Source organism: Salvelinus namaycush, chromosome 16 (assembly GCF_016432855.1).
Source record: "Salvelinus namaycush isolate Seneca chromosome 16, SaNama_1.0, whole genome shotgun sequence".
Lineage (NCBI taxonomy): Eukaryota > Metazoa > Chordata > Actinopteri > Salmoniformes > Salmonidae > Salvelinus > Salvelinus namaycush.
Window position 1 is genome coordinate 34006582 of NC_052322.1, and position 15241 is coordinate 34021822.

A 15241-nucleotide genomic window follows, 5' to 3' on the forward strand; every position below is an offset into this window, starting at 1 on the left:
CGATTATTGGAGGACCAAAAAAAGCCGATACCGATTAATCAGCCGTTTTTAAAATTTATTTGTAATAATGACAATTACGACAATACTGAATGAACACTTATTTTAACTTAATATAATACGTCAATAAAATCGATTTAGCCTCAAATAAATAATGAAACATGTTCAATTTGGTTTAAATAATGCAAAAACAAAGTGTTGGAGAAGAAAGTAAAAGTGCAATATGCACATATTGCACTTTTACTTTCTTCTCCAACACTTTGTTTGGAGTGTTGTGTAAGAAATGTAAGAAAGTTAACGTTTAAGTTCCTTGCTCAGAACATGAGAACATATGAAAGCTGGTGGACCTCCCGGGTGGCGCAGTGGTCTAGGGCAGTGCTAGCTGCGCCACCAGAGTCTCTGGGTTCGCGCCCAGGCTGGGCTGGGTTCGCGCCCAGGCTCTGTCACAGCCGGCCGCAACCGGGAGGTCCGTGGGGCGACGCACAATTGGCATAGCGTCGTCCGGGTTAGGGAGGGTTTGGCCGGTAGGGATATCCTTGTCTCAGTATGTAAAAAATGTAATAAAATGTATGCACTCTACTGTAAGTCGCTCTGGATAAGAGCGTCTGCTAAATGACTAAAATGTAATGTAAATGTTCCTTTTAACATGAGTCTTCAATATTCCCAGGTAAGAAGTTTTAGGTTTGTTGTTATTATAATAATATTAATATTATATTAATAATATTATAATATTATAATTCCTATAATAACTACAAATTAAAAATTCTTACCTGGGAATATTGAAGACTCATGTTAAAAGGAAGCACCAGCTTTCATATCTTCTCATGTTCTGAGCAAGGAACTTAAACGTTAGCTTTCTTACATGGCACATATTGCACTTTTACTTTCTTCTCCAACACTTTGTTTTTGCATTATTTAAACCAAATTGAACATGTTTCATTATTTATTTGAGGCTAAATAGATTTTATTGATGTATTATATTAAGTTAAAATAAGTGTTCATTCAGTATTGTTGTAATTGTCATTATTACAAATAAATTAAAAAAAATTGGCCGATTAATCGGTATCGGCTTTTTTTGGTCCTCCAATAATCGGTATCGGTATCGGCGTTGAAAAATCATAATCGGTCGACCTCTAGTGTTGTAGTTGAGCACGGCCATGCAATCGTGGGTGAACAGGGAGTACAGGAGGGGACTAAGCACGCACCCCTGAGGCACCCCCGTGTTGATGGTCAGTGTGGCGGATATGTTATTGCCAATTCTCACCACCTGGGGGCGGCCCAACAGGAAGTCCAGGATCCAGTTGCAGAGGGAGGTGTTCAGTCTCAGGGTCCTTAGCTTAGTAATGAGCTTGGAAGGCACTATGGTGTTGAATGCTGAGATGTAGTCAATGAATAGCATTCTCACATAGGTGTTCCTCTTGTCCAGGTGGGAAAGGGTAGTGTGGAGTGCAATAGAGGTTGCGTCATCTGTGATTCTGTTAGGCCGGTATGTGAATTGTTGTGGGTCCAGGGTTTCTGGGATGATGGTGTTGATGTGAGAGAAGAGAAGATTAGAGGAGAAGAGGAGGGAGATATATGGGAGGGGGGAAGGAGAGAAGAGAAGGGAGAGAAAAGGATGGAGAGAAGAGGAAAGAGAGAAGAGGGAGAGAAAAGGAGGGAGAGAAGACGAGGGAGAGAAGACGAAGGAGAGAAGAGGAAGGAGAGAAGAGGAAGGAGAGAAGAGGAAGGAGAGAAGACGAGGGAGAGAAGACGAGGGAGAGAAGACGAGGGAGAGAAGACGAGGGAGAGAAGACGAGGGAGAGAAGACGAGGGAGAGAGTTAAGGCTTCAGTTGGGCTGAACGAGTGTGTGCTCATGCTCCCTAAAAAGACAGTCACTTGACATACAAAAAAAAAGGGGGAAAGCGGCAATATTACTCCTGGACAATAGAGGGCGATGAGCTGGTAATAGCCATCTACGGCCAAACAATGAAGTGACGACACACCCAAACAAGAAGAGACGCGAGGGAGAATACAATAGTGTACACAGAGAGACACTTGACTGGCGAGAAAATTGAAGTTGTGCGAATTGCCTGGGATCTACTAGATTTGATGTACCCAGCAACACATATAAAAGACAAGAGACAGAGATGGAGAAGATGCCCGCTACAGGTTCACAATGGTGGATGTAGGGGCATACGGACGAGCGAGCTATGGTGGATGTAGGGGCATACGGACGAGAGAGCTATGGTGGATGTAGGGGCATACGGACAAGAGAGAGCTATGGTGGAGTGTAGGGGCATACGGCCGAGAGAGCTATGGTGGATGTAGGGGCATACGGACGAGAGAGCTATGGTGGAGTGTAGGGGCATACGGACGAGAGAGCTATGGTGGAGTGTAGGGGCATACGGCCGAGAGAGCTATGGTGGAGGTAGGGGCATACGGACGAGAGAGCTATGGTGGATGTAGGGGCATACGGCCGAAAGAGCTATGGTGGAGGTAGGGGCATACGTCCGAGAGAGCAATGGTGGATGTAGGGGCATACGGACGAGAGAGCTATGGTGGAGATAGGGGCATACGGACGAGAGAGCTATGGTGGATGTAGGGGCATACGTCCGAGAGAGCAATGGTGGATGTAGGGGCATACGGACGAGAGAGCTATGGTGGAGATAGGGGCATACGGACGAGAGAGCTATGGTGGATGTAGGGGCATAAGGACGAGAGAGCTATGGTGGATGTAGGGGCATATGGCCGAGAGAGCTATGGTGGATGTAGGGGCATACGGACGAGAGAGCTATGGTGGATGTAGGGGCATACGGCCGAGAGAGCTATGGTGGAGTGTAGGGGCATACGGCCGAGAGAGCTATGGTGGAGGTAGGGGCATACGGACGAGAGAGCTATGGTGGAGTGTAGGGGCATACGGACGAGAGAGCTATGGTGGAGGTAGGGGCATACGGACGAGAGAGCTATGGTGGATGTAGGGGCATACGGCCGAGAAAGCTATGGTGGATGTAGGGGCATACGGACGAGAGAGCTATGGTGGATGTAGGGGCATACGGACGAGAGAGCTATGGTGGATGTAGGGGCATACGGCCGAGAAAGCTATGGTGGATGTAGGGGCATACGGACGAGAGAGCTATGGTGGATGTAGGGGCATACGGACGAGAGAGCTATGGTGGAGTGTAGGGGCATACGGAAGAGAGAGCTATGGTGGATGTAGGGGCATACGGACGAGAGAGCTATGGTGGATGTAGGGGCATACGGACGAGAGAGCTATGGTGGATGTAGTGATGACATTTAAATTATCATTAAAACCGTGTTTGATTACCGCGGGTTGAAAAACTGTCCAGCATCAACCAAAGTTATCAACAGTCTGACGCAGGCGTGGCATGCAACGTGGGTTTTGTTTTGTGTGAAAACATGGCGGAAGGCAGTGACAGCGCTCAGGAGATTTTTCAGCCTTCTAAGAGGACCAAATCTGAAGTGTGGTTGTATTTTGGGTTTTACAAGAGTGCTGAGGGAAACTTAATTGAAGATGGTCACCCTGTCTGCAGAACAAAAAAGAAATAGCTGCGAAAGGTGGCAACATTTCAAATCTCTTGAGTCATCTTCGTGATCACCAACCACTGCTTTATAGCGAATGCAAGGTAAGTCAACTTTTACCTCAATGCATGATGTCTAACTTGCTAATAGCTTGTCAATAATGTAAACTGAAGCTTTCAGTGTTACCTACTGTTGTAAAAACACTACACGTTGTTCTGCTGCTGTATGGGTCGTGTGTCTGCAGACTCTATTCACCCATTGCACACGAGAACACGTTATGTAGTTTAGTCACCCAACCAACATATTTTGTTCATTTAAAATCCGTCAGATGTCGAATTGGTTGTAAAAGTGTTCCAACAGGAGAAACACTATATACTCCTATATAAGACTCTTGTATTTATGTCAATTGTTGGGCTCATTGCAATTACTATCACTGTCTTCTTAAGACTCATTTGTATTTATGTCAATTGTGCATGGGGTCATTGCATATACTCAAATGCAACACAGAAGTAAGACTGTGTGTTTGAATAGTAATAATAATTATAATGTGGTAACACCAATAATAATAATAATACTACATTTGCTATTTCCTTGTTTACAGAGTGGGCGAGCAGCAGGCAAACCCAGTGATGCTACTGGTCCCTCCTCATCTACAGTTGTGACACAGACACTCCAGCAAGCATTTAAAAAGGCAGGCTGCTTATGCACCCACATCTAAAAATACTCAAGATCTCACTGCAGCCCTTTCATATTACATTGCAAAGGACATGATGTCATTTCAAATTGTTGAGAGGCCTGAGGCTGATGTTTGCCGTGCCTCATTACAAAGTGAGTGCTGCTAATTTAGTTTGTTGTTTGTTTATTTGTTTTGCTTACTTAAGGTTGTGTTCATTTAAACCTGCACTAGGGAAGATTTTACCATTCTTGGCCACATGGCGCCATCTTTAATGTTCATGTTATTATTTTAATGTTTATGCACACAAAAAGTACATAGTGCTGCTAATTTTATTTGTTGTTTGTTGGTTTTCATATAAAACTTGGTCAAATGATTTCAGTGCGTGTATCAGTACTTTTTGAACATTTCCAGCACGTTTTAACAATACCGCGATAATACTGATAACCGTGATCATTTTGGTCACTATAATCGTGATATGACAATTTCATACCGTTTCATCTCTAGTGGAGTGTTTCAAGAGAGTTCTTATGGGTCCAAATTGCTGCAGAAGACCCTAGATCTGTCCTGCCAGGTACCACAACGGCAAGTCCTCATGTTTTCCAGGAAGATGCAGCTTTCCCCCTACATGAGAACCTCATGCTTCCTTATCCAGGTACAGTATATTGATAATAGAAGTTGGAATCAATTTCAATTATTTCCCTTGTTACAGCATACATGTGTGCACCTCTATATGAGAAGTGCCATTTTATCAAGGCTTTTGGAATATGGTTCCTGTAAAATGGTATGGTGTATTTTGTTTACCATATATTTATGAGACATATATTCTTGTTACCTCTTATTCACAGCTGTCCATCTCCATAAGCATGGGCATACCTGGAACTACTACCACTCTCATTGTCGGCCAGTCAGAGAATGCGTTAGGCATCTTGGCTGAAAGGATGAGGACGATTCTTGGATGCACAGACTCTGATTCACAGTGCACACAAAGGACCAAGTATTTTGTACTAAAATGTAGACTTTTAATCTTGTTAATAAAATGAAACCTGATTCTGGTATGTCTCAGTGTGCAGTAATTTAGATTAGATTGAATTACACAAGTAGAAGAAAGCCTGTAAAGTCTGTGGCACACAGCTCTTCTGTATGTTGTCAGCACTTGATGTTAAAATAGAATGCATTGAAACACCTTGAAGAAATGCCAACAGAGCTTTTTCAGCACACAAATAAACCTTTATTCTTGCTTCTTGCTTCTGAAAGTAAACCACAATACAAGTGTCTGCTGAGAACAGACATGTAAACAAGTGTCTATGGAATCAAATTTAAGTGTCTAGTGTCTGACTCGTGAGATGTCTGAACAACAGTTGTTCATTTCACCGTGGTCCCAGTCGTGCAGTCCATTTCCTCTTCTTGAAGTCACGCAGCTGGTGATCGAATTCCTCCCGCAGTTTTGGTGAGAGTTCATCCATGAAATTAGCTATTGGTGCCAGGGCCCTGTGGAGAAGATGAGAAGAGGGGGGAAATTAGGAGTGTCTGGAGAGCAGTGTACATGGTAAGGAGAGGAGGAAAGAGGACAACAGAAGAGAGGAAAGGGGATCAGAGTAAAGTCTGAAATTATTTGTATTTATTTACCTCTGGGGCAAGCTGGTGACTTGGTGCATGACGTTCTCCAGATCTTGAGATATGTCTTCAATCATTTGCAATGCCTTTGCGAGTGATGTGTCAAGGAATGAGTCTGCAGCTCTTTTCTCTCTTCTCACACCCCTGCTACTACTGCTGCTGCTCTGTGGCATCGGTAAGAAGCAAGCTAGTGGAGTAGGTCTTGGAGGTGGGCCCAGGATAGAGCTTCCCAGGTCCTGCATGGAGAATGTTTCTAATTTTACACTGCAACGCAGTGCGGGAGATGGGCTGGGGGACGATCAACAGCCAGTACTGGGGGCAGAGGTAGTGCTTGAGGCTGGTGAACAGCCAGTACTGGGGGCAGAGGTAGTGCTTGTGGCTGGTGAACAGCCAGTACTGGGGGCAGAGGTAGTGCTTGAGGCTGGTGAACAGCCAGTACTGGGGACAGAGGTAGTTCTTGAGGCTGGTGAACAGCCAGTACTGGCGGCAGAGGTAGTTCTTGAGGCTGGTGAACAGCCAGAACTGGGGGCAGAGGTAGTGCTTGAGGCTGGTGAACAGCCAGTACTGGGGGCAGAGGTAGTGCTTGAGGCTGGTGAACAGCCAGTACTGGGGGCAGAGGTAGTGCTTGAGGCTGGTGAACAGCCAGTACTGGCGGCAGAGGTAGTGCTTGAGGCTGGTGAACAGCCAGTACTGGGGGCAGAGGTAGTGCTTGAGGCTGGTGAACAGCCAGTACTGGGGGCAGAGGTAGTGCTTGAGGCTGGTGAACAGCCAGTACTGGGGGCAGAGGTAGTGCTTGAGGCTGGTGAACAGCCAGTACTGGGGGCAGAGGTAGTGCTTGAGGCTGGTGAACAGCCAGTACTGGGGGCAGAGGTAGTGCTTGGGTGCAGAGAACAAAACCAGGTGCTGTCTCCATTCACTGGTGTTTGTGCCTTGAAAATAAAAAAGTAGAGGGCTCTTTAGTACACATATCTAAAACATTAATGAACATCAAATATCATTAACTGAGACTATAATAGACTATATAATGTTCCAAACATTTGAGATGAGTTGAGTAGGGCTGGCCTAGCTACTCAACTCTGCTCAAACGTTTGCAACATTTTGACTAGCTGGACCTTGCGACCAAACATTGACTTTGGTGTTACCAATGTGGAAAGCTTATGATTTTCTTTCTATGACAAAATTATGTTTGATCAAAAGTTGTTGGTTGGCTTGCTTTCCCTACACGAATATGCTGCTAGGATCTGGAAGGGCATCGATGTGTCATGTTTTGTCTTTGATCTTCATGTCTTGTCCCTGTGCTTCCCTCTGCTGGTCTTATTAGGTTCTTTCCCTCTTTCTCTCTCTATCGTTCCGTTCCTGCTCCCAGCTGTTTCTCATTCTCCTAACGACCTCATTTACTCTTTCACACCTGTCCCCTATTTTGCCCTCTGATTAGAGTCCCTATTTCTCCCTCTGTTTTCCGCTTCTGCCTGGTCGGATTCTTGTTTGATGTTTGCTGTTCCTGTGTCCTTGTTCCGCCCTGTCGTGTTCTTTGCCTTCTTCAGATGCTGCGTGTGAGCAGGTGTCTATGTCAGCTACGGCCAGTGCCTTCCTGAAGCGACCTGCAGTCTGTGGTCGCGTCTCCAGTCGTTCCTCTCTATTGACGAGAGGATTTGACCATTGATAATATCCAGGAGAATCATTATTTGTTTATTACTGGAATAAAGACTCTGTTACTATTACGTCGCTTTTGGGTCCTCATTCATCAGCATAACACGATGAATCTTTGGATTGCCTGAGAATTTATAGTGCGGTTTTTGATAATCCTTAGTTGGGGTCTGAGCAGATTATTTGTTGCGATTGCAAACGTCATAAAATAGCAGTCCGATATTCCAGGATTATGAGGAAAAACATTTAGATCCACAATGTTTATTCAGTAAATTCATCAGGCTTGAGCCATGTTTCAGTCAGGCCAATCACATCAAGGTTATGATCAGTGATTAGTTAATTGACTATGACTGCCTTGGAAGTGAAGGATCTAACATTAAGTAGCCCCATTTTGAGATTTGAGATATTATCACAATCTCTTTCAATAATGACAGGAATGGAGGAGGTCTTTATTCCAGTGAGATTGCTAAGGCGAACACCGCCATGTTTAGTTTTGATCGAGGCACAGACTCAATGGGGAAAGCTGAGCTGACTACACTGACTGTGCTAGTGGCAGACTCCACTAAACTGTCAGGCTGGCTAACAGCCTGCTGCCTGGCCTGCACCCTATCTAATTGTGGAGCTAGAGGAGTTAGAGGCTTGTTTATGTTAATAAATAAGATGACAGCACCCCTTCAGCTTGGATGGAGTCCGTCACTCCTCAGCAGGCAAGGCTTGTTCCTGTTTGTGGGGAAATCCCAGACAAATTCTATCTTTTGGGAGGGGCAGAAACAGTTTTCAACCAGCGATTGAGTTGTACGAGTCTGCTGTAGAGTTTATCAATCCCCCTTAAATTTGAGGGGGCCAGAGACAATGACTCAATGCCAACACATCTTTCTAGCTAAGTTACATGCTGAAGTTATGTTGTGCTTGGTGACCTCTGTGTCACATGTGCTCCCTCTCCGGCCTCTAGGTCACCAGGCTGCTCGTTATGGCGCACACCTGTCACCATCGTTACGCGCATCAGCGCATAATGACACTCACCTGGACTCCATCACCTCATTGATTACCTGCCTTATTTATGTCACTCCCTTTGGTTCCTTCCCCAGGCGTCATTGTTTCTGTTTCAGTTTCCTGTCTGTTCGTGTTTCTTGTTTTGTATTATGTTTAATTTATTTATTTTAAACACTCACTCCCTGAACTTGCTTCCCGACTCTCAGCGCACATTGTTACAGAATGAAGCCTCACCAAAGGGAACTTCAGGGAGTTTTTTTGTGTGTTGGAGGTGATGTCGGGTCCGGGTGTCAGAACCGGAGCTACCTGGGAGGCCTCAGCCGGTTTGTCGGATTCCCATGCCTTGGCTGGTTCGACGGGTTTCCATATCTCAGCGGGATCGATAGGCTCACATGCCTCAGCGGGTTCGATAGGCTCCCATGCCTCAGCTGGCTCGATAGGCTCCCATGCCTCAGCTGGCTCGATAGGCTCACATGCCTCAGCGGGTTCGATAGGCTCACATGCCTCAGCGGGTTCGATAGGCTCCCATGCCTCAGCTGGCTCGATAGGCTCCCGTGCCTCAGCTGGCTCGATAGGCTCCCGTGCCTCAGCTGGCTCGATAGGCTCCCGTGCCTCAGCTGGCTCGATAGGCTCCCGTGCCTCAGCTGGCTCGATAGGCTCCCGTGCCTCAGCTGGCTCGATAGGCTCCCGTGCCTCAGCTGGCTCGATAGGCTCCCGTGCCTCAGCTGGCTCGATAGGCTCCCGTGCCTCAGCTGGCTCGATAGGCTCCCATGCCTCAGCTGGCTCGATAGGCTCCCATGCCTCGACCGAGGCAACCGGGGAGGTTTCAGCCGGCTCATCAGGCTCTCACACCTCAGCCTGTTCGTCAGGTTTCTGTGCCTCAGCTTAGGCGACCGGTCCGCTCCTGATCCCTGGGATCGTCCCTGTGGTTGGCGTCCTGCGGCCGGAGCCGCAAGCCGGGAAGGGGACACCGTTATGTATGTTCTCTCTCCGGTGCTCTAGGTCGTCCTGCTCCCGCGCCTCAGCCAGATTGACAGGTTCCCGCACCTTAGCAGAGGTGACCGGTCCGCTCCTTATCCCCGGGATCGTCATGTTGGTCGGCAGCTGGAGCCGCACGTCGGGGAGGGGGTACTGTCACATGTGCTCCCTCTCCGGCCTCTAGATCACCAGGCTGCTCGTTATGGCGCACATCTGTCACGCGCATAATGACACTCACCTGGACTCCATCACCTCCTTGATTACCTGTCTTATTTATGTCACTCCCTTTGGTTCCTTCCCCAGGCGTCATTGTTTTTGTTTCAGTTTCCTGTCTGTGCGTTGTTTGTGTTTCTTGTTCTGTATTTTGTTGTGTTTATTTATTAAAACACTCACTCCCTGAACTTGCTGCCCGACTCTCAGCGCACATCGTTACACTCTGACTGTTTCATCCTAACATTGTTGGTGCCGACGTGGATAACAACGTCCCTATACCATCTACACTCTGCAGTTTTAGCCTCAGCCAGCAGCGTCTTCAGATTAGCCATTACTTTGATAGCCCTGCCCCCTGGTAAACAATGCATGGTCGCTGGATGATTCTTTTTAAGTCTAATATTGCGGGCAATGGAGTCACCAATGACTAGGGTTTTCAATTTCTCAGAGCTAATGGTGGGAGGCTTCGGCGGCTCAGACCCCGTAACAGGTAGAGAGACTTCTCAGGAAGGTTCGGGCTCTGACTCCGACTCGTTGCTTAAACTGGTTAAAAGTTTATACTGGCTGAATGAGCAACACCGGTTGAGCATGCTGAAAGCATTTCTTTCCAGAAGCCATGAGAAAATTGTCCAGCTGCGTGGACTGTGCAGGGGGATTAACACTACTACCTGTATTTACTGGTGGCACAGACGCTGTATCATCCGTTCCTACACTTAAATTGCCCTTGCCTAATGATTGCGTCTGAAGCCGAGCTTGCAAGTCGGCTATCCTCACAATAAGGCGATAGTTCTCCTGTATATTGAGTACATAGTTCTCCTGTATATTAAGAGTGCAGCGACTGCAATGACAAGGCATAATGTTACTTAGATTTTTTTTTTTCGGCCGGAGGAGGTCCTGCAGATCTACAGTTGAAGTCGGAAGTTTACATACACTTAGGTTGGAGTCATTTAAACTCGTTTTTTAACCACTCCACAAATTTCTTGTTAACAAACTATAGTTTTGGCAAGCCGGTTAGGACATCTACTTTGTGCATGACACAAGTTATTTTTCCAACAATTGTTTACAGATTGATTATTTCACTTATAATTCACTGTATCACAATTCCAGTGGGTCAGAAGTTTACATACTCTAAGTTGACTGCGCCTTTAAACAGCTTGGAAAATTCCGGAAAATGATGTCATGGCTTTAGAAGCTTCTTATAGGCAAATTGACATCATTTGAGTCAATTGAAAGTGTACCTGTGGATGTATTTCAAGGCCTACCTTCAAACTCAGGGCTTCTTTGCTTGACATTATGGGAAAATCAAAAGAAATCAGCCAAGACCTCAGAAAATAAATTGGAGACCACCACAAGTCTGGTTCATCCTTGGGAGCAATTTCCAAACACCTGACGGTGCCACGTTCATCTGTACAAACAATAGTACGTAAGTATAAACACCATGGGACCACGCAGCCGTCATACCGCTCAGGAAGGAGACGCGTTCTGTCTCCTAGAGATGAACGTACTTTGGTGTGAAAAGTGCAAATCAATCCCAGAACAACAGCAAAGGACCTTGTGAAGATGCTGGAGGAAACAGGTACAAAAGTATCTATATGCACAGTAAAACGAGTCCTATATCGACATTAGAGGTCGACCGATTATGATTTTTCAACGCCGATACCGATTATTGGAGGACCAAAAAAAGCCGATACCAATTAATCGGCCGATTTTTTTTAGATTTATTTGTAATAATGACAATTACAACAATACTGAATGAACACTTATTTTAACTTAATATAATACATCAATAAAATCAATTTAGCCTCAAATAAATAATGAAACATGTTCAATTTGGTTTAAATAATGCAAAAACAAAGTGTTGGAGAAGAAAGTAAAAGTGCAATATGTGCCATGTAAGAAAGCTAACGTATAAGTTCCTTGCTCAGAACATGAGAACATATGAAAGCTGGTGGTTCCTTTTAACATGAGTCTTCAATATTCCCAGGTAAGAAGTTTTAGGTTGTAGTTATTATAGGAATTATAAGACTATTTCTCTTTATACGATTTGTATTTCATATACCTTTGAATATTGGGTGTTCTTATAGGCACTTTAGTATTGCCAGTGTAACAGTATAGCTGGAAATTGCTCCCAAGGATGAACCAGACTTGTTGAGGTCTACAATTGTTTTTCTGAGGTCTTGGCTGATTTCTTTTGATTTTCCCATGAGTTTGAAGGTAAGCTTTGAAATACATCCACAGGTACACCTCCAATTAACTCAAATGATGTCAATCAGATGCTTCTAAAGCCATGACATAATTTTCTGGAATTTTCCAAGCTGTTTAAAGGCACAGTCAACTTAGTGTTTGTAAACTTCTGACCCACTGGAATTGTGATACAGTGAATTATAAGTGAAATATTCTGTCTGTAAACAATTGTTGGAAAAATTACTTGTGTCATGCACAAAGTAGATGTCCTAACCGACTTGCCAAAACTATAGTTTGTTAACAAGAAATTTGTGGAGTGGTTGAAAAAACGAGTTTTAATGACTCCAACCTAAGTGTATGTAAACTTCCGACTTCAACTGTAGGTGTAAACCATGTAGGTTGGAGAGAAGAGGATGAGGGGAGAGTAGGGACTGAGATGTAAAGGGAGGAAGAGAGGGAGTGAGACAGAGATGGAGGAGGGGTCGAGGGAGGAGGCAGTTGTTCGGTCAGGGGTGGAAGAGAGAAAGAGGAAGCACCTGTGTTAGTCTGCTGTGGAGGTCAAGAACAATGTGTTCTAACAACATACACATGCTCTCTCACACCCGCTTAATCATATGCACAAGACTACACACACACACACTCACGCTCACCTGATGTAGGCCATAAAACAAGTAATAAATGAAGTCTCAGTGCTGCTGATTGTAGCCAACAAAGAGAGTCTGTTGAATCCTTCATGCTCTCCCCTCTGTGTATTCAGCCCTGTCCCTGGGTTCTGTTGTCTCTCCACCATTTATACTGCTCTTCCTCACTCTGCACACAACACGCTTCTTCTACAGGAATAGATAGCCTAGCCAATGAAACCTAACACTTTTAACACATTCTTTACATTCTTGTACATAATGAACTATGCTCGACCCTCCATACATACTGATGGCTACGCTAAGCTAAGCTAATACCATGGCCTCAGCCCTCAGGTCATTTCAGTCTGCTGGAAACCAAAGACATTCATCTTCTCTGTAGCACCAGTTCAAGCCTGTCACCATTTCTCTCCACTAAATAGCTAGACTGTTTGCACACTCAGGGAATTATACAAACTCACTGTGACAGGAGAGAGGGGGGAGGAGAAAGAGGGGTACAGGAGAGAGGGCTGGGAAGGGTGTGTGTTGGTATCAGCAGAGCTTTGGTTCTTAGCGTCATGCTGTGTTTGAGGAAGGCTTTATGAATGGAATGTGTTGTTATCTTAAGAACCCTGTAAGCTCCCTATTGGCTCATCATACAGAGGAAAAGAAAGAAGAGCGAGGAGACCACACTTGGAACCACTAAATTCTGTAGAGTTATTAACACATTTTTTTCTTGAGTGGATGATCAGTGTGCCGGAACATAATTACAAATAATTTGTAGACTGCAAATTGACTGCAAGAAGCCCAAAAATATATATTTGACTCAAACAATCATTTCAGACCTTGCTTACATTTGTATACGATCACATATATCTCTCTATTATGCGTGGGAATACTTTGGAATTGATTTCCAAAATTAAAATACTGTAACTTGGAGCTGATTTGCTGGTGTTTTTACAGCCTTTTATGTACAAAAATAAAATAAATAACTAACAAAAAAACACCTGGGGGGGCCAAATAAAATCACCTGCTGGCCAAAATCGGCCTGCGAGCTGCCAGTTGGAGAATTATGCTCTACAGTAAACAGTTGTTAACACTGGGAATCCTCCTCTACTGTAAACAGTTGTTAACACTGGGAATCCTCCTCTACTGTAAACAGTTGTTAACACTGGGAATCCTCCTCTACTGTAAACAGTTGTTAACACTGGGAATCCTCCTCTACTGTAAACAGTTGTTAATACTGGAAATCCTTCTCTACTGTAAACAGTTGTTAACACTGGGAATCCTCCTCTACTGTAAACAGTTGTTAACACTGGGATTCCTCCTCTACTGTAAATAGTTGTTAACACTGGGAATCCTCCGCTACTGTAAACAGTTGTTAACACTGGGAATCGCTCTCTACTGTAAACAGTTGTTAACACTGGGAATCCTCCGCTACTGTAAACAGTTGTTAACACTGGGAATCCTCCTCTACTGTAAACAGTTGTTAACACTGGGATTCCTCCTCTACTGTAAACAGTTGTTAACACTGGGATTCCTCCTCTACTGTAAACAGTTGTTAACACTGGGAATCCTCCGCTACTGTAAACAGTTGTTAACACTGGGATTCCTCCTCTACTGTAAACAGTTGTTAACATTGGGATTCCTCCTCTACTGTAAACAGTTGTTAACACTGGGATTCCTACTCTACTGTAAACAGTTGTTAACACTGGGATTCCTCCTCTACTGTAAACAGTTGTTAACACTGGGATTCCTCCTCTACAGTAAACAGTTGTTAACACTAGTTCATTGTTACAGTTGTACTTATGGAAGTTATTAACTGTCTGTATGGCTTTATGGTATGACTCCATATAGTATGTCTGTTTATCTTTCCTCCCCTATATTGTCTGTGGAGTGTTAATGAGCAATCTGAATTTGAAGAGCTCAAGAAATTGATTAAATTAAGTGAATTGCATACATAATCTTTTAGCTTTAGCTGTGTTGTCTGTCTGTTCTTACTGCTGGTAAGCATTTCACTGTTGGCCCATAGCTGTTGTTTACGAATCCTGTGAGGAATAAAATGTTATTTGATTTGGTCTGTCTGACTGTCTGTGTATCTGACTGTCTGTGTGTCTGACTGTCTGTATGTCTGACTGTCTGTGTGTCTGACTGTCTGTGTGTCTGACTGTCTGTATGTCTGACTGTCTGTGTGTCTGACTGTCTGTGTGTCTGACTGTCTGTATGTCTGACTGTCTGTATGTCTGACTGTCTGTGTGTCTGACTGTCTGTATGTCTGACTGTCTGTGTGTGTGTCTGACTGTCTGTATGTCTGACTGTCTGTGTGTCTGACTGTCTGTGTGTCTGACTCTGTATGTCTGACTGTCTATGTATCTGACTGTCTGTGTATCTGACTGTCTGTGTATCTGACTGTCTATGTATCTGACTGTCTGTATGTCTGACTGTTGTGTGTCTGACTGTCTGTGTGTCTGACTGTCTGTTTGTCTGACTGTCTGTTTGTCTGACTGTCTGTGTGTCTGACTGTCTGTGTGTCTGACTGTCTGTTTGTCTGACTGTTGTATGTCTGACTGTCTGTGTGTCTGACTGTCTGTGTGTCTGACTGTCTGTATGTCTGACTGTCTGTGTGTGTGTCTGACTGTCTGTATGTCTGACTGTCTGTGTGTCTGACTGTCTGTGTGTCTGACTCTGTATGTCTGACTGTCTATGTATCTGACTGTCTGTGTATCTGACTGTCTGTGTATCTGACTGTCTATGTATCTGACTGTCTGTATGTCTGACTGTTGTGTGTCTGACTGTCTGTGTGTC

At 44.7% G+C, this 15241-nt stretch overlaps 1 protein-coding gene and 1 long non-coding RNA gene across 3 annotated transcripts in view; both read left to right on the forward strand.

Moving 5' to 3' along the window:
- Nucleotides 1–15241, forward strand: part of LOC120061334 (FYVE, RhoGEF and PH domain-containing protein 3-like) — a 128985-nt gene that overhangs the window by 22828 nt on the left and 90916 nt on the right. The window lies entirely within an intron of this gene.
- On the forward strand, nucleotides 1714–5245 carry LOC120061344. 2 transcript variants are annotated; one of them, XR_005478319.1, is made up of 3 exons: nucleotides 1714–4345; nucleotides 4698–4845; nucleotides 5039–5245. It is a non-coding gene; the product is annotated as an uncharacterized LOC120061344 (long non-coding RNA). The 2 variants fall into 2 exon arrangements; XR_005478318.1 differs by having other exon boundaries at nucleotides 1714–4845.